Source organism: Marmota marmota, unplaced genomic scaffold (genome assembly GCF_001458135.2).
Source record: "Marmota marmota marmota unplaced genomic scaffold, marMar, whole genome shotgun sequence".
Classification (NCBI taxonomy): Eukaryota; Metazoa; Chordata; class Mammalia; order Rodentia; family Sciuridae; genus Marmota; species Marmota marmota.
In genome coordinates, this window is record NW_025999960.1 from 13,104,584 (window position 1) to 13,131,949 (window position 27,366).

Genomic DNA, 27,366 nt, shown 5'->3' on the forward strand with positions numbered 1-27,366 from the left:
ATAACTCTTTTTCTTTTTCCTTCGATTATGTTTTAGCCCAAATCTTTAGTCATTTACATCTGCTGTACTCATGTGATGTTCCTTCTTTTGATTCAATGTTTTTAGGTTGTTTTTGTTTTATTTTGTTTTCAAAATACAGGAAAATCCTTAATGGTGTAACATTAAACTGTACTTCTACAACTTTGTGTTTGATCCTAAGACAAACTCTTTATTACATTCAGTGAGCAACCAGAAGACATAAATAACTAAAACAAAACCTATTGTCTTTATAATGTTTCATTTTCTTCTTATCCATATTTCTAATTTTATGCTCAAATCTAAAATTATCTACAAAAGAAAACTGCATTCAGGATCTGGGCAAATAATTTCAATGTTTGACACTGATTGATCTTTTTTAAATGAAAAAAAAAAAGTTACCCAAGTAGTATTTTCAAACATTTTAATTTGTAATGAATAAAAAAGCAACATAATAAGAAAGCACTATTTAACACTGCAAACATTTATATGTAAAAATAGCTGTACCTTAATTATTTATCCAGTCCTGTGCAGTCTTTCCTGAATTGTTTGGAATGGCAGACCCCTGAAACAGAGTTGACTGAGATGAACCTTTGGAGACCTAGACAATGATTTAAAGACCAGTGGGAGTGAACAAGACAAGCCAATCAACACCATCACCTTTCTCCAACACCTCCCTCTGCCCAACTTGCGTCAGCTTAAAAAAAAAAAAAAAAAGAAGAAGCAAACTCAGTTTACTGTTGTACAACTGGATTAAACATCAGTTACACCAATTTCTATTTGCTTTTAGAATTCTGGCTTTTATACAGCAAAATACTCACTGAAATTTTTACTTGGGTGTCATTCTTCAACAAAATGCTATAGATTGGTTGGCTGATAAATCTAGAAATGCTGATTTTGGGGGGTTTATGAATACAAGTCAAACCAGTAACCACAGTAATGGGGTCCGATTATTTAATGAAATAACATAATCACAAAAGCAAAACAAAATTCATTACCTAGTAGAGGAGTTATTTTCTTTTGAATTGTTGATCTGTTTGGAGGAAATTTTACAGAATGACATACACTTCCAAATGATGTCAAGTTATCTATCCAAGGTGTGGGAGATTGGAAAGCATATGCCATTATCATCCACTGCTACCAACCTCAAAATAAGCAAAGGCTATTTGATGTTTTGAAAGAGTTCTAAACGTACATTTTTCTCCACTTAAAAAACCCACATAGCTCTCCAAATACATAACGAAGGGCTGAAATGTATTAGCAAATAATTTATTCTGTTATGAAAATTTGTCAGCTAGACTCTATTCTGAAAGTAAGCTGAGAAAAACAGATTAGAAATCAATCCAAAATTAAGGGTTTGTTGCCTTTTAAATATTTAGGAAGTGAGTGTACAATCTGATAACCAATCAGAAGCAATGCTAGGTTACATCAGTTGTGTCAATTCCTATTTCTATTTAAAAAAAACCTAGACATTGTTCTCTGATTAAGAAATTCTTAAGTTGATGCAATACATTAAACATTAAACAAAATGCCTAGTTACCCATTTCTCTTTTTCCTTTCAAATGTGGCCTATTTGGTCTATTAACTTAGTATGTTATACTTGGTTTTACTTGTCTTTTAGCATGTTCTCCTTTTTAAGAGTCATCTGGTAGCTTTGTCTTTAGTCAGATGAGAATTATTATGGTTTCAGGAATAAAGCAATAGTAAAAGAAGTCCTAATTATAATATCAGGAAAATCTAAATAATACTCCATTTTAAATTACTGTTTCCATCATCCAGTTGTGATCTTTCCAACTTGGGTTTTCACTCTGTTTGCAAAATTACTTTATGAATGTGAGATGGAGCAAAGACCAGCAATAATTTTTAGAAAATTAAAGACTTCTATTCTGGTAAAATCCCATTTAATAGTGGGTCAACTAAACAAGAGTGAATGAACTCCAATAAGTGAATTTTATTTTATATCTTCATATTTAAGAAGTGATAAATGCATAAATCTTCAAAAGCTTTTCCTCCCTTAAAATTTTGCTTGTAATTCTGACCTTTATATATAATAAATAATTGTAGCAAATAGCATATTTGATTATAAATTAAAAGCACACTTAGAGATTTCTATAAAGGATCTTACATTCCTTTTGAACCTAGCAAAATTCTTATCATAAAATTTTTTCTAATACTTCTTAAAAATCAAATCTATGTACAGAAAAACTAATTTCACAGAAATTAAATGAACTAAATAACTAAGATCCTCATTTGTCGTTTTACCCTAGATCATTTGACATGTTTAGATGTGACCAAAATTAATGAAGAAATGTTTGGTCTGGTCTGGCCTTGACAAACCTCATAATAACTTTTCTTTGGTAAGGAAAGTACAAACTTAAACATAATTTAATGCCCTAAATAGTTCTTTCTTTTTTCCTTTCTTTTTTTTTTTTAATGGTGCTAAGAATGGAACCTAGGGCCTCATGCATGGTAGGCAAGCATTTTCTCACTGAGCCCAAAGCCCTGAATATTTCTCAAAATCATACTGTAATATGATTGTACATAATGTGGTAATAGATTTATGCTCTTAAAATTTTCAAAACATGGCAAAGGCAACATATTCAGTCAAGCTCCGATTTGGTTCCAGTATCACAATATGTACAGCCTTTTAAAAACATAAACAAAATGAGAAGCAGGGTGATAGGGCATAATGAAGCAATTCTGGGCAACAAGGTGACAGACACCACTTGTTCATAAATGAAATTCAAGTAAGTGCCACCATGAACAGGTGTGCAAGGCTTGGCCTGCACTCCAGGGCTGGGGCTGAGGAATACGATGTGTTCACATGAAGAGATGCTTGGCTTCCCAGACTCTGACATAATTAATGCCAGGATGACTGCAGTGTGCTCCCGGACTCCAGCAGACGAAAAGTCCCTTCTTGGGGTCGGCCATGCAAGAAGGTTTCGGGGATCTCCTGGGCCTTGAACAGGGCCTTGAAAGTTCATGTGAGATTCCAGTAAGCAGAGAAGACAGGAAAAGCTTCGTGCATGAAAAAGGCAGAAATTCTAAAAGCAAATTCTGACCAACAGTGAAAGTTATTCTGACCACAGAGGGGAACTTTCTGAAGCAAAATGGAAGAATAGAATGGAACGATCCCGACTAAAACGAGCATTATGTCAGCATATCCGATTTTTAGTGATGGAGATCTCTTGAAAAATTTCTGAAGAAAATAATGAAACTAGCAGGGCAAAGAAGCAGGGGAGAAGATGGGTGGAGGAGGACCACCAGGAGGTTGACTGACAGTTTGGGTTTGGTGGCATTCGCCTATCTGAGAACGATGGCTGAAGGAAAGGCAGATGGATAGAGTTTAAATTGGGGTTAACAGAATTTGGCTCTTTTTCTTGTATTACTATTTCTTTTGGTCATTTTCACTAGTTCTCAATACATACTATGAGTTTTATATGATCATTTTATAAGAAACAAAAAACTTGCAATAAAATCTTCATTTTTCTTCACACAGAGAAAGAGAATATGGGTGCTAATACAACCATTTTAGCAGCCCTTCCGTGGATTTCTGCCTATCATCTTCAAATAGTACAGAGAAGGTGCTAGAATGCACATGCCAGTATAATGTTATCTATTGAGAGTATAAAACTGATGGCTCTGAAGAAGCTGATTTAGCTCATACCTTTGCATTGAATTATATTTTTTCTCACCCATATTTAAAATCTCTGGTCATCCTGTTTAAAATCTCTACCTTCAAAAGTGTCCTCAGAGAGAGACCTGCAGCTAGATCAAGATTAGTCAACAATTAAAAGCAAAACAGAAACCTTAGTCAGACCATCCTGGCATTTTGCAATGGTACAGAGAAAGATAACCTCTTGTTCTCATCTCGATTGTACCCAAATTGCTAATTTTAGTCATGGGACAAAATAGTATTTGGAAATAGACTCTGGTTACAGCCAAACTGGAAGAAGAGGTATAGAACCAGTAATGATTAAGAAACCAAATGACCTAACTTTGAGTGATTTTGAACTGTATCCACTGATTTCTTTGCTCTCACTTTACCTGTTCTTTAAGTTATCTACCTTTTTCTCGCTTCTGTTTTTTTTATCTTCTCTTTATTACACTGTGTTTATGATGCTTTGTTCTCCCCAGAAGAGTTGTCTTTTATCATTTCAGCCCTTAGGTTTGTGAACTCAGAATCTAATAAAGTAGATTAAGTCCATAGACCTCCCGTCTCTCCCCATCCTGCAGCTCTCAAATATAGACCACACTTATGTGAATCCAACTGGTTTTTATAGTGTTGTAGGTATCTGTTTATCGGATGGACTAAATCTTTCCTAAAAAAAATGGAAGACTAACAGAACTGCAGTTAAAAACACTTTTATGGTTTCTCTTTAACATAGGATTTACCCTGTGCCTTTTCATTTCCAAGCTTAGAGAACTGAAGAGAATTTGTGATCTTTTCTGATGTCAGGGCTTTGGCACTCCAAATTCTTTGCCTTATCTCTTTTTAAATGTTGGTTCTCATTAAAAAAAGAAAAGTAAAAATCCATAGAGAAATGTTACAGAAGTCTTCCTAAATTATTCAAACAGCAGAGTTCCATATTATCACAAAGATGAATCAAGCACTCTGTACTGGTATATTATCCTCTCTACCTACTTGCAGGGGGTAAAAGCTGAACTATATTATGAGTTTCTTTTTCATGGTTCTGTAACTACTCAACTCAACCTACAGAATAAAAATAAGTAAAAGAAGATAAAGTTGAATATTATCCTCCAAAGATAATATACACATATACAATTAATCACAAGCAGAGATTAAATAATTTTCTAATATCCCTTCAGCTGGAATTCTCAATGTTCATAGAAGTTTGGGCCTTTGAGCACCAAATATATTTAAATGATTCTAAAATCTAAAATAGGGTTCCTAACCTGTAGTGCTTGTACCGGGGACTGAACACAGGGGCACTCAGCCACTGAGCCACATCCCCAGCCGTATTTTGTATTTTATTTAGAGATAGAGTCTCAATGAGTTGCTTAGTTCCTCTCTATTACTGAGTCTGGCTTTGAACTCGTGATCCTCCTGCCTCAGCCTCCTGAGCCGCTGGGATTTCATGTAGCACATTTTAAATGTTTCTATTTAATATTTAGAATTTCCACACGTTATTTAAGTCTCAATCACATATAAAGCTTATTACCCTTCTTCTCCATAACATATCTGCTTAGGCAGAAGCCAGGAATGGGCTTGATATGCTTTCATCTGCATCACTGCATCAAGATCTTCACACATATATATTTGAAATGACTATATGAATAGCCACATTTGATGATACCTTCAAAAAGTCACAATTTGAGACCCTTCCAAATATGAGGCCCGGAAGAGCTTCTTTAGCCCAAACAAAGGGAAATTCAATGGCCCATGAACTCTAAGGAACTGCTCAGTCTATGGCATCACCCTCTATTCAATCCAACCTGAACTACCTCTACAGTTATACAATGCAGCATTTGGGAAATGTTTGAATAGTCAACTATGGTGTTGCAAAATCAGCAAACAAGTTTGGTGCAAGTTGACAAATGTATTGACTTTGCCATAGACCTAAACAGAAAAATGCATTTCACTTCAGCTGACTAAAAAAAAAAAAAAATGAAAGCGAGTTAGGGGATAGTCCATTACAAATTGACAGTCTCTGTCTTTCCTCTTTGAAAGAGACCGGCCTCGTCCACATCAGTTCTTTTTTTTTTTTTTTCATTCTTGGTTGTTCAAAACATTACTATAGTTCTTGATATATCATTCTTTCACACTTTGCTTCAATGTGGGTTATGAACTCCCATTTTTAGCCCATATACAGATTTGCAGAATCACATCAATTACACATCCATTGATTTACATATTGCCATACTAGTGACTGTCGTGTTCTGCTACCTTTCCTATCCTCTACTATCCCCCCTCCCCTNTATGCAGATTCTCTGATTTGATATCAAGCTCCTTGATCCATTTTGAATTAACTTTTGTGCATGGCGAGAGAAAGGGATTCAGTTTCATTTTGTTGCATATGGATTTCCAGTTTTCCCAGCACCATTTGTTGAAGATGCTATCCTTCCTCCATTGCATGCTTTTAGCCCCTTTATCAAATATAAGATAGTTGTAGTTTTGTGGATTGGTTTCTGTGTCCTCTATTCTGTACCATTGGTCCACCCGCCTGTTTTGGTACCAGTACCATGCTGTTTTTGTTACTATTGCTCTGTAGTATAGTTTGAAGTCTGGTATCGCTATACCGCCTGATTCACACTTCCTGCTTAGCGTTGTTTTTGCTATTCTGGGTCTTTTATTTTTCCATATGAATTTCATGATTGCTTTCTCTATTTCTACAAGAAATGCCGTTGGGATTTTGATTGGCATTGCATTAAACCTATAGAGAACTTTTGGTAATATCGCCATTTTGATGACCACATCAGTTCTTAATCCCACATATAAATGATGTAGAGAAAAGTATTACAAGTTCATTCCAGACTTCTGCTTAAACAGATATATTATGGTGAAGAAGGATTACAAGGTCTGTGAAACTTATGGGTAATTACAATTTAAATAATACATTGATATTCTGTTAAATTAAGAGTTCTTAAAAGCTTGCTTTAAAGAATGATTCCCAACCTTTAAAATGCCTAGTTAAGAAAATAGCATGTCTAAGAGATGTATAATCACACAGATTATTACAGTGACACTTCCTAAACAGCTAAATCACCTTGTCAATTTCAGTTCTTTATAATGATTGCAATATTAATACAATACTGGGCTGAGTTGACTGCCTTTCTAATTAAGGACAATTGGTGGTTTTAAAAATTGCATTCTTCTTGGGTCACAATATATTAATTCCTCTGCTCTCTTTGGTATTCCCACCATCCTATTCCTTTGAAAACCAAATTTCTTACCAAAAGAATTTTGATTTTTGTAGCTTCATTAGAGCTTGGACTTTGTAATCCTGATGTCATCTGACTTGAATTTGAACTCTCAACAGTTCCTGAAGCTGTAACCCAATAGGCTGTTAGGGAGGAGCTGGGCTGGGAGCACTCAGTAGGGCTTTTGAAAGGAAGGTTCCCATCCCAAATGATGGTAACACCAAACTATGCTGTAAAAAACAGCATCCCTACTGACCAAAGACCTACTCTAGTTTGCCTTTTTAGTACCCTATTCAGAATGCTGAAATAAGAAATGCACACTCACCAAAACGCATTGTTCAAAGGAATCTGAGTGAAAAGAGAAAAAATAATTTCCTTTTCAGGGAACTTGGGATTTCCTGAATCATGCATGTCTCCTCAATAGAGGAGAAGATGGGTTTCTGTACAGGGCTCACTTCTACTGCTGGTGGGGGTCATGGTGCAACACAGCCCTACACAGCACACTCACTGAGCGATGGGATTGTCCTTTGCTATAAGAATGGGCAGTGCCAGCTCTGGCACCATTAAATCAGCTTTTTGTTCTTTATGGGTTGCTTTAGTAGAGAATTATAATTCAGTTGCTTTAGTATAGAATTTAGTAGAGAAATTCCTGGAGGGCTGGGTATAAAAATGGTAACACCAGTCTTTCTTTAAATATAGCAAAGCTGACTCAGAAAAAAATAAATATCTTGACCTTATTCAGTGGGACAACAGCAGAAGGGAGACATTCAGGCAGATGGTATATTTAGATTTTAGGATAGATTCAAACTTTGTCTAGACACCCAATTTATATTAGTTTTTAAACAACCTATTTTGTTTACCTTGATTAATAATAGACTGTCTGGTTCACACTAGGTACTGTATAAATATTGAATGAATGAAAGTCTTTATTAAAGACATTGATTCAAAGTGTGTGCATCCAACACCTTTCTAAAAAAAGAACTTATTTACAAGGTTGCAACAAGAGACATTCTAAGACATTCTAATTATTCTAATTGATGAGTTCTGTCATATTAATGCAATAGCTCCTTCTGCTCAGGGTCAATTGTAAAAGGGTAAAGCAAATGCTCCTGCTTATATGCAAGGATTTCTTAGTTCCTTTGGAGAGAGCTGCCTTCTTGGAATAGTAAGGAATCACTGAAAATCACGGGTTCACAGGAAAATAAGAACATAGGAAAATTATAACTTGTAAAATGTAAGAGTCAAAATCTCATAATAACATGATCCCTAAATTATTTTAAAAAATATGTATATAATATATAAAAATACATACAAAGAAAAAATACTTGAAATAACATATATCAAAATATTAATAGTGGTTGTTTCCAGAATGAGGAAAGGTAGATAATATTTATTTTTTGTCATCTACATGTGCTGACTGATCTTTAAAAAATATAGAATATTTTTGTTTTTCAGAAAATAACAAAGATAATTAGAACAAAACCTACAAAAATAAAAAGCTTCTCTCAGTTTTTTCAACAATTGTTAATCAATCCCAGCCATCAGCTAAACCTCTATTTTTAGTGAGAATATCTGGGGTACTTAACAAGCAAACAATCAACCCTTAAAAATTCTCTGATTCTGAATGGGCACTTATGAGCTATTTAGCATCTAGATAAAAAAAAATTATGTGTGTCCAATTTGTTCCAGAAAGATGGATTGTTTCTTCCCAATCTGCAAGAGGTCTCAAAATACCATTGAGAAAAATGGAGACCAATTTTTTTTCATAATGATGGGAAATAATCAATTTCTATTATGGCATTATAAGCAGATAGCTTCATTTATTCATTCAATAAAAAATATTGAACACCTATGCTTGACTTTATGCTAGAAGCTAACACAAGTGACTGTGGGGAGGGGGAACCAATTTCCTGCTGTCTCTCAAATGAATCTGTTGCTTAACTAGGCCATGATGACACAAGATGGTTCGTGAAATGCACTTGGGACCTAAGGGGTAGGAGAAGTCGGCTCCCAACTCAGTTTGATGGGGCAGGAAGACTTGTTTGAAGAGGTGACACTGGGCTCAAGCTGAAAGAGTAGACAGGAGTTCTCAGGAGGAATGGGATGGAGAGCAGACTGCAAGCAGAGAGGACAGCAACAGCAAGGTAAGGAGGTGAGATGGGCTCTTGGTTGCCAGGTGTTCCTGGGATGAGGAGACTCAAATGGAGCAGTCACTAGGGGGTCACAGGAGGCTTTGGGTACCATGTCTTTTTTTGTTGTTGTTGTTCAACTAAAATGAGTTCATAATAAGAACAAACAAATCCAGCTCACCAGTGCCTCATGGAGCTCAAGACTTCAGACACGTCAAGAACACGTTCTTTGTTAGAAATTGTGATAATCAAGGTTATCGTAAAAAGTAAACATCATCTACATAGCATGCATGAATTTTTCCCTGCTGTGCATCCTTAGAAAGAGGGCTGATGTGAACTTGGTCCCCTGCTCTGTGCTTGGACCACAAGGATTATTGTACTATAAATTAGCTAAGAACAGAAAAACTCAGGTTCATGAGGTAGATGCTCCCTGACTTATGGTACAATCATGACCTGATTAACACACCATAAACTGAAAATACATTTAATATGCTTAACCTACCAAACATTATAAGCTAGCCTTGCCTATTTGGAATGTGCTCACTCAGTTTAGCCTACAGTTAGACATTGTTAAGAATATCACACCACATACTGCTAGCCTGGGAAAAGATAAAAATCCAGGTATGGTTTCTACTGAATATATATCACTTTCACACCATCATGAAGTAATCATAAAGCAAAATATTGTATATTAAAAAGGAGCTAATCACAGGTCTTATAGGGATTAAATATTTAACTATGGATATCTTGATTATCTACTCCTTCCAAGATATTTGGAAATTATTTTTCAAGTAAGAACATATTTAAATTTTTAAAAATATTTACATTTTTTCTAATTTTAAAATTCACCTGAGGTTGATGCTTAAACAAATTATATGAACCATTTTCCAGTGACACACATGTCCTTCTTTGCAAGCATTTATATTTTCTAAATCTTCTTTATAAGGTGCAGTTTAGTGTGACAGGGTAACAAGTGGGCGAAGGATCTGTGTTTTTTTTAGGATGAGTGGTCTGATTTTTAGATGCACAGAAAATAATCATAGTGACTCAAGCAATTTAACTTGTGTTTTTTTCTCTCAAAAGTTGATGGTATTTCCTTTGGAGTTTGCTTACGGCTTTTAGTATTAGCTTTTCCTGAAGAAGACAGAGAAGTTGCACTGCCTTTGTCTTGAAACTGTACCTACCCCCTCCCAACCCGCAGGAGAAGTCTTTGGACATGGTAAAGATCCCTAAGGCTGAAGAAGTTCTTTTATAATGCCAGTACTCAGCATGGGATTGGGGCTTCAATTCAAAAGGTACCTGAGTCAATTCTGACTCCATCAACTACCAACTGTACTATCAAGAAGTCAGTAAACTTCATTTCCTCATATAAAAATTGTAGATTATTCCTAGGGCGACAATAGGACCCTGGCAAGTAGAAATGAAAGTCGCACACTTATTTTTTGGCAGACCTTCTTTGTGCCAAGCCCTATTTTATTAATGAAAAAAAAAAAGAGAAAAATCTATAGCTCTAAAATACACTATAAATAAAACAGCACTTCCAAAGGATCAAATTTCTTTCTTCTCATGGAATTCCTTCTCCACTGTTTGGACTAAACAAACTTAGCAATGTAAATAAATGGTAACTCTACTTACACAGTGGCCAAAGAAATCTTAAAGTGGGTTATCCACTAGGAAAAGTTGTTGGACATAAAAATTCTATGTTCACAGGAAATTCCAATTTTAATTTTTCAATTTAATTCTCCTCATCAAAATTTTCACTAAAAGATGAAGAGTGGAATGAATAGCCTTTAGCCCTTTTTTATTTTCCTTTCCTGTCTTCAGCCATTAATCAACCAATTATTCAATCAGCGTATATCTATGATGCTCCCTAACAGGGCTTATCAGGGTCTTCATGCCTTGAGGCTTGCTTTCTGCTTGCTGATTTCTGGTTGTATTTCATTCCAACTGACCATAAACCTTAGAGTAATTAGGGAGCTTTATAGTCAAGCTGACATACACAAGAATTCTGGCAATATTTACATATAATTATGTTCCATGTATGAAGAGAGATCTAGACATCTATGTTTTTATTCTTATCTACTAGGAGGTATAGTACTTTTTTTTTTTTCCCTGTTCAAAGAAGCTCAGTTTTTATCCTCTGGCTCCCATGTGATGGTCCTGTAAATGCATTATTGTTTTCTCACTGTCATTTCAAACTCATTATCAAATATGGGGCACCCAATGAAATGCAGAGCACATGCCTCTGGAGTCCAAATTCAAGGATTCAGATCTGACCTCCACTCTGCTGCCAATCTGCTGAGAGTTTAAAAAAGGTCGAGTTAATCCTTTGTTCCTTTTTCCTGTTTCTGCCTCCTACAGACCAGACTGAAATGTATTTGTTTATATCTGTCCTTCTAGACGAAATTTCAAGTCTTCAAAAGCAGACACTGTGTCTTATTTACCACACATGAGTCAAACAGTATAGATTCAGGAGTTTGTCTGCCTAGACTTAAATCCGATTTCAGTCACTTATTAACTTCCTGACTTTGGGATGAGTTGTTTGCCTTTTCTTGTTTGACTTTTCTGTTTGCCTCAGTTTCCATATCTACAGAAAGGAAATAATAATAATGCTTACCTCATACTGCTCTTATGAGGATTAACTAAGTTAATATTTATACAGCATTCAGCGGAGTGTCTGGAACATAGAGAAGATTATATCTAAAGAATTGCCTCTAATGTCAATGTCTCATGTGGTGCCTACTTCATAAACCTCTGTTGAAGAAGGAGATTAAATCAGAGTGGGAATATTCTGGAACCTAGTTTTCTCTTTTAAAACTGGATCTAATAAAAAACATATGCAAGGTTACTGTGAGGATTAAAGGAGATACTAGGTATTAGGCATTATAAATTTTTATTGATATTTTTTATAAGAGTGATGTGATATTCACAAAATTGATTAGATAATTAAATTAGTTTCAACACTTTTTGCTTGGAAGTGTATTATTACTGTTTATTAGACCATTATTTCTCTTGTTAAACTTATCGATTAGTACTGCTGCCAGCTAGAAAAGGACAGATTTTTGACCCTGACTCATGGAATCTCAGAAAACAACCTTGTAATAAGACACAGTTTGCAATATGTGTTTGCTTAATATTAACCAACCTGTGAAGCTGAACAGCACCATGGTACAATTTACCCCTAAATCCGTCCTTTAGTCAGTGTTTAAACATGCAAATGTGTGGGTAGATTTTAGGGGGGTTGGTTTGATCTTGCTTTGGGTTATTGTTCTTTTTGGTGAGATTGACAGATCAGAAGACTCAAAGATGTACCAATGCACATTTTCCAAATGCCAAAGTAAGTGACCTACATTTTGCTTATACTCTAAGATTCGAAATTGCTGAACATGTCAGTACTCATTCCCAAATTGGCTGGCCACACTGGTTTGGTGTCATTCACAGTCAGCTGAATCAAATGTAAGAACTTTTTAATCAATATGAATGGGTGCATGGATAAGTTAGCTTACATGAATCAATAATGGTTCTCTCTAAGGCAGCTTCTTGACCAAGCACATAATTGATGGGCATCTTTTAGCTTTGATACAGGGAAGTCTTACATATATGCTACTTTCCATTAACATGAGGTTAATCTGGATAAGACTGCTTAGAATTTGAGTTGAAGTCTGAAAGATTATGGTGTCACATCCTTTATTAGATCCAGTTTGACTCATCCTTTGAAATACAGAAATGAAGGATTTCATTCATTTCAGTGTACAGAAATAGCTACGATACTATGGCTTTGTGCCACATGAATTAAATCTAAAATGCTTACCAAGAGTAAAGCTAACATGTTTAAAAAACGATTTTCTTTCAAGGCTTTTCATTACCTCACATAATCACATTTATTTATTCTATGTTATGATCACTAATATTATTTGAGAATAATTAACTACAAAATACACATCAGATAACATGTCTCAGTTAAGTAGATTTGGGGACAAAATGACTTTTCAAGGATTCTAAGTGGCCAGAGGGTCAGTAGCTGGTACATAAGATAATGCAGGCAAAAAGCTACACACCTGGGATATAAATAAAACATAAATAAGTATTTGTTATTTCTGGCTGCATACTTTTAAATAAGTAAACCACATAAAAGAACCTAGGTACTTAATATTTTTATGGACATTTACTAGCAATAGATTATTTTTGATTCAGAATAGTGATAAAATATGAAATTACTAAATTCCAATTCAAAAATTTTATTCCATTTCCCTGGCCAAAAACTAAATGGCAACTTTAATTCCTAAGCCTTCTGGCAAAAGAATGGTTCCCAAACTTTTGATATTTGTAATGTTGACAGATCTATGGCAAACTGGCTCCATTTAGTAGGCCCCTTAAAATGTCACCATCTTGGGCATTAGCACTTGTTGCCTTGTTAACCAGTTAAGGAGTTAACATTCCAGGTCTAGAAAGCTCTGAAAATATATATCTATATATTTATAAGAGAAATGCAGACATGGTCTACAGGCCTCCAGTGCGACTCTGGAAGACTCTGGTCTGATATTTAATAGACTATACGGACTTGCCCTAGCAACCAGTGCAGCACAGAGTTTATACATATGTGTTTCCAAGATAAGGAGACTATTTTTTTAAAAAAAAGAAAAAGAAGAAAGAAAGAAAGAAATTACAAATATGTTTTAGTTATACCGGTACAGATTGGATATTCTACAAAGTGGAAATATGCACAGTAATATCTTAATACGAGACCAGAGAATATTTTAAATCCTTAACTTAGAATATTTCTAAGTATTTGCTATTGTTATTGTTTTTAACAAAAAGAAATTAGAGTTTAAATATATTAGGATGGTAGCAAAGAGCACACAACCAGAAAAATATGAGGATTTAGGTTAATGATTATCACTTTAGAAAAGAACATGATATGTAAATAGAATATCTTATTTTTATTCTGCCTGATATTTTCTGTATGTTTGAGATTTATTTGTCAAAAGTAAATCTTGAGGAACTTTAAGAAAAAAATAAACAAAATCCTTTGTTTCTGAAATACAAAACCCTTCTTCTATTTTATCGTAGGAAAAGCGTTTGTGCTTTATAATCTAGTGGGCTTTCTGTTCATCCCAGCTGGTATGTTCAATGGACCAAGTCCTAGGCAACCTGAGTCCCACCACACTCAGCTACTTCTTGACTTTCCCTTTTGACTATTTCTTGACTTTTAAAAAGTGTGCTTCCTACATTTGTTTTTCTCAGTTTAAACTTGGTGGAGAATAAAGGGACAATTTTTTTAAAGTATTCACATTAGTTATTGAACTGGTTTTCTAATCTTTTATAAATCAAAAGAATTCACAAAGCTAGAAATTCTGAAATATACCTGTGCAAATATGCATATTCCTCTGTGTTTGTGTGCACGTGCTTGTGTGTGTATGCATGTGTTATTTGTGTTTGCCTTATTGAGAGAATTACAAAAGCGGCATCAATAGACTTTTCATTTTAATTCTGGTCAAATGTTTTAAAAAGTGACTATGTACAGAATAACAGTTGAGAAGAATTGGGAGATCTTGGTATAGAATACCTTTTATCAGTTGAGAAAATAAAATTCCTGAAAAGTCTGTGACAGGAGAATTTGAGGTTGAATAACTTAATAGTTTATGAGGAAGATAGAGTATACAGAGTTGAGTCCAAGACTAAAGTATTTTTCTATATATAAAAATTAAAATAATATTTTTACACACTTTTAAATGGCAATAGTAAATACGATTATATTTAAATTTACCATCTTTTTTCAACAAAAACTTCCAAGGTCTTTCTCTCCGACAGCTTCAATAATTGCAAACCACTCCTTTGCTGTGAATAAACAAACAGATACCGGGGACATTCTGTGGTCTTGTTCCACCAAAATATCCAATGCCTTTCTGAACTCATGGCATAGAGGGGTTGCTTTCTACCTCCCAGTGTGGGCCCAGGAACAGGACTAATTTGAATGCTCAACATGAAGAAACTTCTAGAAACATTAATTTATTTACTAGGTTTAGATGTGAGATATTTCTTGAGCCTGATCCTTTGTATCTCAAAGCATATTTTTTTTAAAAAAATTTGAAACATGAAAAACTATATCACAAGGCATGAATTGCCAATCTCTGTTGGTCTGTCACATTAGGCCTGTGGCAAAGCAGAACATCATGGTGAGAAGCATGTGGTGCAGCAAAGCCTTTCATATCATGGCAGCCAGAAAGTAAAGAAAGACATAGGAAGGAGCCAGGATCCCAATATCCCCTTTGAAGGTACGTCCCCAATTACCCAACTCCTACCACTAGGCTCCACCTCCTAAAAGTCCCACCATCTCTCAAAGGGCCATTGGGGGTAACCAAGCCTTTAGCATATGGGTTTTTGTGGGGCACTTTAGATCCAAACCATAGCAGATACTATTTATAAAGCAGTCTTCAGGTCTTTGTGACTTGAACCGGAGAGCTCAGCATGATAGCTGAGGCAGACAGAAAAGGGTGAGCAGATTTCATGTAGGAAGAATGTGTGACTTCTGACAGAAGAGAAAGGATCCCAGGAAGGAGAAATGGGATCAGAAGTTTGACCCAAGTAACACCAAAACAAAAGGCATCTACTTGAGCTAAAATGAAATGTTTACATAGAATTTGGCTGAGGTTGACCTTGACTGACAGGTTGAGGAGTTTAAACTTTAAGAAATTTTGAAATAAAGAATAATGTAAAGCATTAAATATTTCATTCTTCAAAGTGTGTATATTGCTAGAATGTTACAAACTAGTTTGAAAATAATTATACAACTAATACTTGATCTTTGTCTACATCCATATAGTAAATGTGACATTTCTATTTTACTTCAGAAAACTCTATTTCTTCTTTTTGAATGAAGTGGTTTAAAAGAAAACAACCACCCTCCCATGATCCTTTAGAAAAATCAATGCCTACAATGTTGGAAACATAATCAATATATTTACATTTCCTAGCACACCTTCCTAATGGCTGTAATCATTAGTCAAATAAGTAAACAGCAAAACATGAAAGAGGTTAACAAAAGTCAGTGGGCTTTTATTCAGTCGCCTGACTTGCAACAAAGTAGTTTCTCCCTCAAGATTACAGGACTAAGTTAACTACCCTGCCCATGCTGAGGGACCTTTGGACCACACACACGCTCAGCAGCTATGCCCCAGAAGTGTCACTGCAAAGTGACACAGGTATCTAATGTTTACTCAAAATAAATCATAAAGAAAGACAAGACTAAGAATTCAATTGCATCTTGCAAGATTCAGAAAAGCAGACTGCCTGTAAAGGAGTTATAAATTACTTTAGCTGTGACAATTCTTCATGTTTAGATCTTAGAACCATTCTCTACCTATCCTTTGTTCTCTGGCAGGGTGTAGGATAAGGAATATTCCTCTGGTAACAGAAATCATTAAAATGAAGAATTAAGACAGCGCACTGAGTTAGATGCAAGACTAGTCAGGGTTCCAGACTGATAATAGGTTTTTATTCTGTGACTTAACAACATGACTTTGAAAGTCCAGAATGTGAAATTCTAAAAATGCAAAGAAAGGGTTATTTGCAAACTCTTTGAATCATAGTGGGTATTTTCTTCTCCCCTCTGCTGATGGGGTGGGTGTGGTGAGGGAGCTTTCCAGTGAGCACTGGCTGAAGGAAGGGGTAGAGCCTAAGGCGTCTGCACACCATCCTGCAGTAACATACTTTCCCTAGCTAGTGGCCGCTTCCAGTTTTCAGATTGCTCAAGCTTTAGTGCATATGGGAAGGATAACAGCTTCCACTAAAATGAGACAAATACTGAGAAATGTAGGTAGGTGGGTGGGGCAAAGGGCCAGAATAGTGTTATCTGACAGTCTCCAAGAACATCCTGATCTTGATAGATGCCCTTGGGCTAGAGATGCTGTTTTGTGTTCTTGGTGACTGCTGTCAACCCAAAGAGCTACTCTTTGTCATTTACAGTCATGCCTATTCCTCAGGGTTTTTTTTTTGTTTGTTTGTTTTTGTCAGGTGATGTGACAGAGCAAAGGCTGACAGGAATTTTCCTAAGGCAGAGGCTTTGTTTTTGTTAGTTTCAGGAAACCTGAGTTGTTTAACTAAAGGTAACCATCAAAGAACAGATTGCCATAAGGATATGAAAAACTTCCAAGGTACAGGGTTATGCCTTATTGTCTGAGTACATAAATTTCTCTTTCCTTTTCCTTTTCTCCTTTTTAATCCTTCAGTGATCAGTTTTATTTATTTCTTTATTTTTGGTCCTGGGATACAAATCCGGGAATATTTTACCACTGAACTACCTCCTCAACCCACTTTCCCCCGCCCCCCCCTTTTTTTCTTTTGAATCAGGGTCTTACTAAATTGCTGAGGGTCTGGCTAAGTTGCCAAGACTGGACTCAAACTTGCAATCATCCTGCCTCAGCCTCCCCAGTCACTGAGATTATGGATGTGCGCCACTGGGCATAGACAGGGGTCTGTTTTAAATTAAGGTACATTACACATTCTTTCGCACTATAACACACAAATGCCATTTTGGAAAGAAAAACTTGTTCAAATTGTGTCCTCCCACTTTCCACCTCATCAGGTGAAATTCAGTCCCATTGAGTGTCAAATAAGTATCTCCATAGATTAAAAAAACAAAAAATACTCCTAGAACACTACTCAAAAATGAAAAAAGACAAAACTATTGGTTTACAGAACAATTTGAATGGATCTTTAACAGCATTAAACAGAGAGAAAAAAAATGCAATCTTATTTTAAAATAAAACAGTAGTATTCCATGATTCCATTTACATGACATTCTCAAAAATGATAAAAATACAGAATCAGGAAACATATGGTTGCCAAGGGTCAGGAGGAGAAGGTGGGTGTGGCAATAAAAGGGTGGTACAAGGGAGCTCTTCATGGAGATGGAAGTCCTGAATCTTGAATGGAGATAGCAGCACAAATCTACACATGCAATAAAATGACACAGAAGCTATACACACACATTGTACCAATATCAATTTCCTGATTTTGATACTGTACTGAAAGTATGTTGGTGTAACTACTGGAGGAAACTGGGTAAAAAGTATATGGGGGACTGGGGATGTGGCTCAAGCGGTAGCGCACTCGCCTGGCATGCGTGCGGCCCGGGTTCAATCCTCAGCACCACATACAAACAAAGATGTTGTGTCCGCTGAAAACTAAAAAAATAAATAAATATTAAAATTCTCTCTCTCTCTCTCTCTCTCTCTCTCCTCTATCTTAAAAAAAAAAAGTATATGGGGCCTCTCTGTGCTAGCTCTGCAACTTCCTGTGAATCTATAATGATTTCAAAATAAAATTTTAAATATATATGACAACCAACAGCATAGACTCCTCTATATAGAAAGAATGATTAAATACAGCAGAATATATAACCCAGCCACATATGCTAAAGAGGTGTTAAACTTACTTTTCTTCTTCTTTTTTTATTTTTTAAGTGTGCTGTTACTAAAGAATTGCCTCAAAAGAGGAATAAACATGTTTTGGGGACTATAACAGAGCAGCTCTTCCTTCCAGCCTTCTCAACCATTTGAACGCTTTCCCACATTCACAAAGCGAGGTTGCAAAGATCAATCTTTTAAGTACTAAATCATTTTAACAAGAAATGATTGGTCATACAACCCATGTATTACAACTCTCCTATATGCAAAAAACTTCAAACAAGACCATAGTATGTGGACCCCATATAGCTTGTTTCTTAAAACCACGAGCCTCCACAGCCTCCGTTTTTAATGAATCCTTTCCTTTCCCCTCCTTTTTCAATTCACTTTCCACTCTCATCTCCCTTCCTCCCTCCCTCCCTCCCTCACTCATTCACTTATTCGCCTAGTCCCTGTCTAAATCGCCTGATCCTAGCAAAAGAAGCAGGCTGACCTGTGTGAGTGCTGTGTCCCCAGCCAGCGGCCTCTCGCAGTGTCCCCGGGCGCCGCCTCCCAGCTCAAGTTCCCCGCGCACCCCCGCGGCGCATGCCCGACAGTCTGCACTGCCACGCAGCCAGGGAGCCACAGGCCACAGCGCGCCTCCAGCAACCGACACTGCACACATTGGTGCGTCGGGCCAGCTCTGGGTCGAAGTTGCCTTTAGGTGAACTACCTCTTTTTTTTTCTTTTCTTTTCTTCTTCAATATTTTTATAGTACCCGGAGTGTACCCAGTGTTATAAAAATTATTACAAAACAAAGAGCAAAGTCCCTGTCCTGAGGAGTATGCAGATTAAAAGGAGCGAATGACGCACGGCAAAATGACATGATAAACATTGGGTGGGTGAAAAGACTTTGCGCGAAAGGTAAGGTAGACTCAATCAGACTTTCATGGACCGAAAAATGGAAAGGCTAAATCAGGACCCAGATCACTACTGCAGATTATAGAAATAAAGATTTTCAATAAGATCTGGAGAAATAATATATGATTGTTTTTCACATGCCAGGCAGTGTCGTCGTGATCATTTCATAAGGTAGGTACTACTATGTCTAATTGGGAAACTAGGGTTTCTGTTAATTGTTTAACAAACAAGTCTATTGTCACTCATAAGAGTGCCACATACAATTCCAAATACTTTGCAAATATTAACTCATTTACTTCTTGTAAAATCCCTGTGAGGTAAGAACTGTTATTTCTCCCACTTTACAGATGAGGAGTGAAGCAGTGAGGTTAACTAACTTGCTCAAGGGTCACTCAGGTAAAAAGTGGGAGAGCCAAAATTTGAACCCAGAGACTTCAAATGATACAGCCAAACTCACAACCTGAACTCAGATTTCTGAACTCAGAAACAGCTCTAGGATGGCACTGGGGCTCCTATCTGGGGCACTGGGGCACTGCCACTCCCAAGCCTGCATCCTTAATCATGAGCAATAATCCACATTAAATAAATAATTTAATTTTAAAATATTTCCACTGTCTACAGTGCACAGGCATTTAATTGTTAAATTAAAAAAAAAGTGTATATTGGAAGAAAAATACTATCATTAAAAAGGGAAAGAGGCAGATGTTCCTTCCTTCCTCCCTCCTTCTCTGCCTACCTTCCTTCCTTCTTTCCTTCCTTCCTTCCACAAGGAAGTGTGTGTGCCTGTGCCACACACTGGAGAAGGCAGTGGGTAACAGCAGTGAACAAAAGAGACAAAAATGAAACAAACAGGGGAACTGAAGATGTTCATTTTAATGACAGATACATCCTAGATCGGTCAGGAGCCACAGCATGACATAACCAACAGGAACTAAGGGAACATTTCACTCATGTCATACAGGGAATGCCATCATTCTCTGAGCTGGACAGTCCTTCATGAGTATTATTTAGTCCTTTTTTCACTTCCTCTCTTATTTCCTTCATTTTAGTTATGACAGAGGAAAATATACTATCAAAAACATTTGATGTAGACAGCTGCTGTTAACATTGCAAGTAATGCTTTGGGTGGCAGAAGCAATAACAATAAGCGTGTAGTGAGTGCCTCCTATGCACTGAACTTCATCTAAGCATTTACATGTGATAATGCATTTAATCCTCAAAATCCCATGAGGTGGATGGCATTATGATTCTGATTTTACAGATGAGTAAACTGAAGCTCAGAAATATAAAGATATCTTCCCAAGGATTTAATGCTAAAATGTGTGGAGTATTTAATCTACTAACTGAAATTATGTTTTGAGTAATTTGTAGATATCATTTATTCTCAGAATTTCCTTCCTAATAACATTGTGATCAAGGGTGTTTTATAAGTGTGAATGTGGTAAAGACTCCCACAGACCTCTGGGCCTACAATGCAAAATGGTATATAAAATATCCTTTAAAAAAGAAGAGACACTGGGAGTTAAATTTTCAAAGTAAGTTATGAAAAGGCAAAAATCTTAACTGGCATAAACACTCTACTGTGGAGATAGGCAGGTGATGTTATTCACTGTTACAGTCTTACTTCCTGACTTTTCTATAACACACTTAAATTAAATATAAAGCCACTAAAAAACTAAAATCAGGAATGAAAACACCCCCAGTAGTCCCCCAGAAAAACAGAATAACTTTGTTTGGACATCATTTCTGTGTTGTGTAGATTGTATCCACACTAGAGTAGAATATACCCTCAATAATAAGAAAAAATAATTTGGCATTTCCAAACAGTAGACAACAAAGCCTAATCTTCCCATCTGAGCATAGGTTTAAAAATTCTAACATTATATGGAGTCTAAAAATCTATACATTGTTATGAGGCCATAATAAAATGATGAAATGATAAAATGTATTGCTATCCCTGTATTTAAATATTCTGTTTTGTTAGCACAGGTCACTTCCAAAATCCAAGGGAAGGGCAGATCAAAGGGACATTTGCAGAGAGAATGCCCAGGGTCCTCCCTGACCATACTCAACCCCATTCTCTACTCCTGAGTACTGAACTCCTAAATTCCTAAAGTGTCTCTGACATTCTTTCTTTGTTCAGGGAGGTCTCTTCATTGAGGGTCCTCTTCCCACTTTCTCCAATTCTTTGTCTATTATTTCTGCCTCAAAACCTGCCTGAGGCAGTGATTCAAATAATTCTGGAATTATTCCCTGACCAATTATAAAGCTAGATTTTTATGGTAAAGTGCTCAAATCTGAATTTTCCCTGGTCTTTATCATTATGTAGAGCAACTGTTTACTTGTTTATTCTTTCTTCTACTAGTCTACTTCATAGTTCAACAAATATTTCTTGAGCACCTAGTGTTATCCCAGCACCATGCTAGGTGTTAGGGCTATGTTTCCTGGAAGATAATGATGTTCAATGATTATTCTCGGAATGAATGAGTGGAATTAGGTCATTATATAAATAGCAGGAGGAAGACCAGAGGAAGATTAGCAGGTCACATGAAAAGGATTTTTTTTCCATTTCTCCCATTGCTCAAATCCTATGTTGTGTAACAACATTTCTAACCCTCTTATTTTCTTAAGTTTTTGTCCTCCCTCCCAATTATCTATATTTTTCTGCCACCTTTACTGTAATAAGCAGGAGCTTTGATTTGAGCAGACTTGGTTCTAATGTCACTTCCTAGTTGTTTGACTCTTGGCTCCCTTCCTTAACTACTCTGAGCTTCCATCACCTGCTCCATAACAGGGAGATAACAAATGCCTATAGCAGAAAGTACTATGTGAAGATTAGATGAGATTCACATGTGCAAAGGGTTTAATAGCACAAAGCCTGGCTCTTAAAAGACCTTCCTCTCCTTTCTTGAGTGTCACCCCTCTTCCACCCCTATCCTTCCTATAGGGTAGATGGAAGCACCTTTTTAGAGGCTGTATTATTGTCTTAATATATTAATATTTTGATGTACATCAAGAATATGCAATTAGACATCAAACCTTTGGGCTTTTTAAAGTAGAAATCATCATTTTGGATATGTAAAAAGCAAAAATAAAGGGGGGATTACGTTTTAAAAAATGGAATAAGGAGAAAAAAAGAATTAATACACAGATGCCTGAAAAACACTACTGAAATGAGCAAAGACAATGCCATAAAAAAAGAAAACACCCAAGTTCACAAGTGGCTGCTTATTGTGCTTGTCCTTAGTGTTCCACTAGCTCACATAAAACCACAAAGGTTTAGATACGTGGGTATACTATCCATTTCTCAAATGTCATTTATTGTTAAACTCCAAGATCACATCTTTGCCTCTCTTAGGATTGAATTAGTCTGTAACATACCAAGAAGTCATTTTCTAGGGTGATCCCTAGAAGTTACTTGTCCAATTGTGCCCATGATAAAGTATAAAGTCAAAGAGATTTATTCCTTTACATTTAAGAACAATTAATGCCCAAATAAAATTTCCAGAAATGTTTGTTTCTCGCATTTCTATACCTCCATTTCCTTATCTGCAAAATAGTACAATCATAGACCCTCTCTCATAAGCTGGTCAAATAGTAATACAAAGGAAGTAGTAACAAGAAGAAACCTAATTACCATGTATGTGTGAGCCATTACCATCATTAATCTAGTAAAGTCTGGCCTCCAGCTCTCCTATGGCAGCAGCCTTCAGAAACAATTCTTTTTCCCTTCACACAAGTCTCCTAGCTTTTTACTGTTTTGTGACAAATTATCCCAGTAAAAGTTTCCGGTCTCTGAACACATATGGTACTTTCAGTTTGGGAAGATTACATATTCTCTTCAGTGTCTCTATCCTTACAGATTTTTATCAAAAACATAAATTTTCTGTGGATTCATTTGTTAAAATTTGAGTCTCTCTCCCCTTCTCTCTCCTCCCTTCCCACCTCCACAATTCTTGTGTTGCATGAGAAAGTCTAACAATTTTACTACTTTTTAAAAGTGGGAACAACAACAACAACAACAATTAGAGGCTGATTTCCTCACCCCACAATCCCCCAACAATGAAGGTCCACAAAAAGGCAATTGAAGCAAACCCTAACCACATAGCTTCCAGGCCCTGGAAATTGTGACACAGGTGTAAGATTTTTTTTTTTTTTTTTTTTTTTTTTTTTTTTACAACATAAGGCAATCTACTCGTAATGATCGTGTTTGAGCCCTCCGAAGCAAAGAAGGATGGCTATACAACAAACAAACAAACACCAGCAAATGGGCAAATGGGGAAGGAAGCGATCCAAATTTAAGTCCTGGTGGGGTCCTACTTCCCCTTTGGGCCAGAAGCTGAGCTTCCACGTGGATAACCAGGGGAATTGATCCAGCCCCTTTGGGGGATGAGACACAGCGAAGGGGGTTGGCTGTGAGAAGTGCCAGGCCCTGGCTACTCCAAGGCGGCTTCTACGCTTCATTTTCTATTTAAGTTCCCCTCCCCACCTCATCCCAGACATGTAGGGTGATGTACCTTTTGCTCTGAGAACTAGATTTCAAGCTCCAATTGTCCTCCCTTAAAGGGTCTATCATGGTCTGGGGCTTGGGATCTCCAGGCCTCAGTCTAGTTTCTCAAGTCCCCTGCAGACACCCTGGCATAACCATGACCAGGTTTCCCTCGCCTGAGTTTCCCAACTTAGTTCACCCCTCTTCCTCCACTCAACCCAGCAGCCCGGAGCGCCTCTCCTGAGCTAGCCCCGGCGCGGATACAGAATGGGGCTTTCTGGCCACCTCTCCCAGGTGGATGACGACGAGTTGCAGGAAGATTCGCTTCTCCCTCAACCCCCATCTCGCGCCTGGGCCAGGGGGCCAGGGTGCAGCGTCCACCTGTACCAACAGTAGACAAAGGCTCGCTTTTTGTGCGCTGCCCTCAGAGAACAGCTGTTTGTTTGCCGCGCTCACCTCCCGCCTCTCCCCGAACTGGAGGTGCTCCCTGCTCACCTCTCCTGGGGCTTCCTGAGTCCAGCTCCCTTCCTTCATTCCATTCCTTCCCTCCTTCCTCCATTCGCTACTCCTAGCTCTGCCTTCCTTTCTGCCCTTGTTCCCGCCGATCTGGCCTCTTACCACTTCTCCCCCTCCTCCCTGGACTTCTCCTCTCTTCTCTTCATCCCCCGGACGCCCCCTCGAGCCCAGCAGCCTTGGACTCGGCATTTCTACATCGCCCCTCCCCTTGGCTCCAGCGCGCAACAGGCTCCCAAATCCGGGGGTGCTGCTCTGCGGCTAACCCTCCTACTACCCCAAAATGAGTCCCCGGACCCAGAACCGCTTAGCCTTCCTCTAAGGCAAGAGAGACTCTGGGAAGTTCCCCAGGCTAGGACTCTCCCCACCTGGAGAATCACACTGGCCATCGGGGGGCCCCAGCTGTTAGGGACGCCGGGTCTATTTTAAACCGTGCACCCAGTGTCCCCATCCTGAGGACACGGGCACGGGTCCAACGACTCGGGTAACACCTAGCCGGCAATACCCTGAGGGGACGCGAAACCGCTCCCCTAGCGCGGTGGGACCCCTCAGCTAGACAGGCTGCGTGGCCACAGCAGTGGAAGGCGGTCCCGATACAGCCGACTCTAAACCCCAGTGCCAAGGGAATCCCCGGCCCGGGCAGGCACGGGATGCCCCATCCCCACCCCCACCCCAGCCCCATAGGCTACCTTGGCATAATCACCTCCCTTTGGAAAGTGAGTCCCGCAGGAGCCTTTCCAGGCAATCTCCTTCCTTCCGCGTGCCGGGTTGACTTTATTTCAAGTCAATCCAGTCATTAGCCTGCAATAGCCCACCCAGAGTGTGGTCTTTTGGAAAGTAAGAAGAACTGGGAACTATCGACAACTTGAGAAGAGCCACGCCGCTTAACTTAAGCCCCAGACGGCTAAAAGACAGGGCTGCACACGTGTGCGTGTCCCGGTGCTAACACACTAGCCTATCCAGGCTAGTACCCAACCACAAGTTTACACACCAACAAGCTCCAAGTTTAACAGAAAATGTGCAAAATTTCACTCACCCGCCTCTTTTTCTACCCTCTTCCGATTGGAATCCAGGGGAAGTATCGGAAAAGGGTGGATTGAAAGACCCTTCCTTCTTTTCTTTTCGCCTTTCTAAAGAGTGGAAATTTCCATCATGTGATAGGGGGCAGCATCCCCAGTGTCGCGTTTCCTGCGGACCCTCCCTTCCAGACCAGCCACCAATCGTCAGGCGGCAACCTGAGATGTAAACAAAAGCATCCTCCCAGGTGGGGCCGAGTAGTCCAGCTGTCCCCCTAGAGAACCCTGGAGCTCAGTCCCTGCTACCTCTTTCCTGGGTCCCTAATAACAGAGAAGAACTTAGTGTGAGTTTATTTTTAACGGTTAGTTTTCTTCACTGTTTAAAGTGCGTTTATTGCCTGTTCCTATGTGCAGGAATACATGTTGATCTTCAGAGGGTTCAGGGTAGGTGAAACAGTAAAGTTCCACAGTTTGGGGGGCAAACTTGAACTTTACCTAAAGAAAAAAAAAATATGGAGAAGGAATACAAAATTAAAAAAAAACAACAACCTGTTATTCACTGTAAAAGTCACTTCATTCATGAGCAAAATGGGACAACTGGCTAGTACTCACCCATGGGTCTTTTGTGGGAACTTCTCCACACCCCTGGAATTCTAGAGCAAGCATAATCCTCAATATATATGAAGAAGAAATTAGGCTATAATAAATAACACTTCAATTCTGCTTGTTAAAGTTTCTACCTATCATCCTAAAGAAAACTAAGTAAAACCACAGTCTGATGTTTGGCAAAATTCTTGTTTCAAAGAAAGGCCTATGTAACAAATATGCTCAGAATCCTGTTTATTTAGTAGTCAGTTGTCATTCTTTAGGGGGAAGAAAATCACCAATGGTGACCTGACCCACAGTTGAGCAAAACTCAACAGGGAACACGCACTACTTTCTGAATTCTCACACATTCAATTTAACTTTATTCAGAATGGTGAGTCTCACCGTTTATCCATATCATGAACACCTAGTACCTTCTCATTCATTTCATAGTTTCCAATACCTGTAACACCAGCTGCCCCTTATCACTTAAAAAAAAAACACAGTAACAACAGAAATACACCTGGATGATGTATAATAATCAGGAACATTGAGACTCTTATGTTAAAGGAAAGAAGCCAAACTCAGAAGGTCAAGAACCATGTATTTTCCCATGTGGAAACTGAAAAAGAAAAAGGAAAAGAAAGGTGGGTTTGGAATAGGAATCTCATGAAAACCAAAGGAGGATTAGAAGAGGAAAGGTGGGAAGATTAGGGAGGAAGAGATGGGAAAAGGGGAGGAAGGGTGAAGTGCCGGGGAGTGATTTTGGTCAAATTATATTGTTATATTGTGTGCATGTATGAATATGTAACAATAAGTCCCACTGTTATGTAGAACTATAATGCACCAATAAAGATGTAAAAAGAAAAAAAATACAAAAACACTACCTTAACACACACACACAGAGAGAGAGAGAGACAGACATATATACACCACATACACACATCAGATTAGACTAAAACCATCCAATAGTGCAAATTCAATAGCAGGATGAGGCAATACATACTTTCATGTACCATTTTGGAACTTTAAAAAAAATAGGAGAAATGCTTAGTTTTATAAATTGATTAGCTTCCCTGACCATATATGATATGCCTTTTCAGTTTATCATAACAAGAAGTTTACATATATCAGAATAATTTAAAGTACTTTTAAGCTTGCTAAAAGCAACTGTCTTTAAAGTATCATGGTTCTACATGGATTCTTTTTAAATGTTTTTGGTAATGGGGATTGAACCCAGGGGGACTTTACCATTGAACTAATCCCTAGTCCTTTTTGTGTGTGTGTATTTTTAATTTTGAGACAGGTTCTTGCTACATTGCTTAGGGCCTCACTAATATGCTGAGACTGGTCTTGAACCTGCAATTCTCCTGTCTCAGCCTCCCAAATCTCTGGGATTACAGGTGTGCTCCACTGCAGCCAGCTCCATT

General features: G+C 37.7%; 1 protein-coding gene across 3 annotated transcripts in view; it reads right to left on the minus strand.

Moving 5' to 3' along the window:
• The window catches only part of Slc38a4 (solute carrier family 38 member 4), a 64,247-nt gene extending 38,739 nt beyond the window's left edge, over positions 1–25,508 (minus strand). For 2 of the 3 annotated variants that reach the window (XM_015493248.2, XM_048802588.1), the window contains exon 1: positions 523–668. The gene's annotated coding sequence lies outside the window, so the exon portion shown is untranslated. Of the gene's footprint in view, positions 1–522; positions 669–25,371 lie in introns of those variants that run through there. The other variant, XM_015493249.2, reaches the window with a different exon arrangement.
• Positions 25,509–27,366: the final 1,858 nt, after the last annotated feature.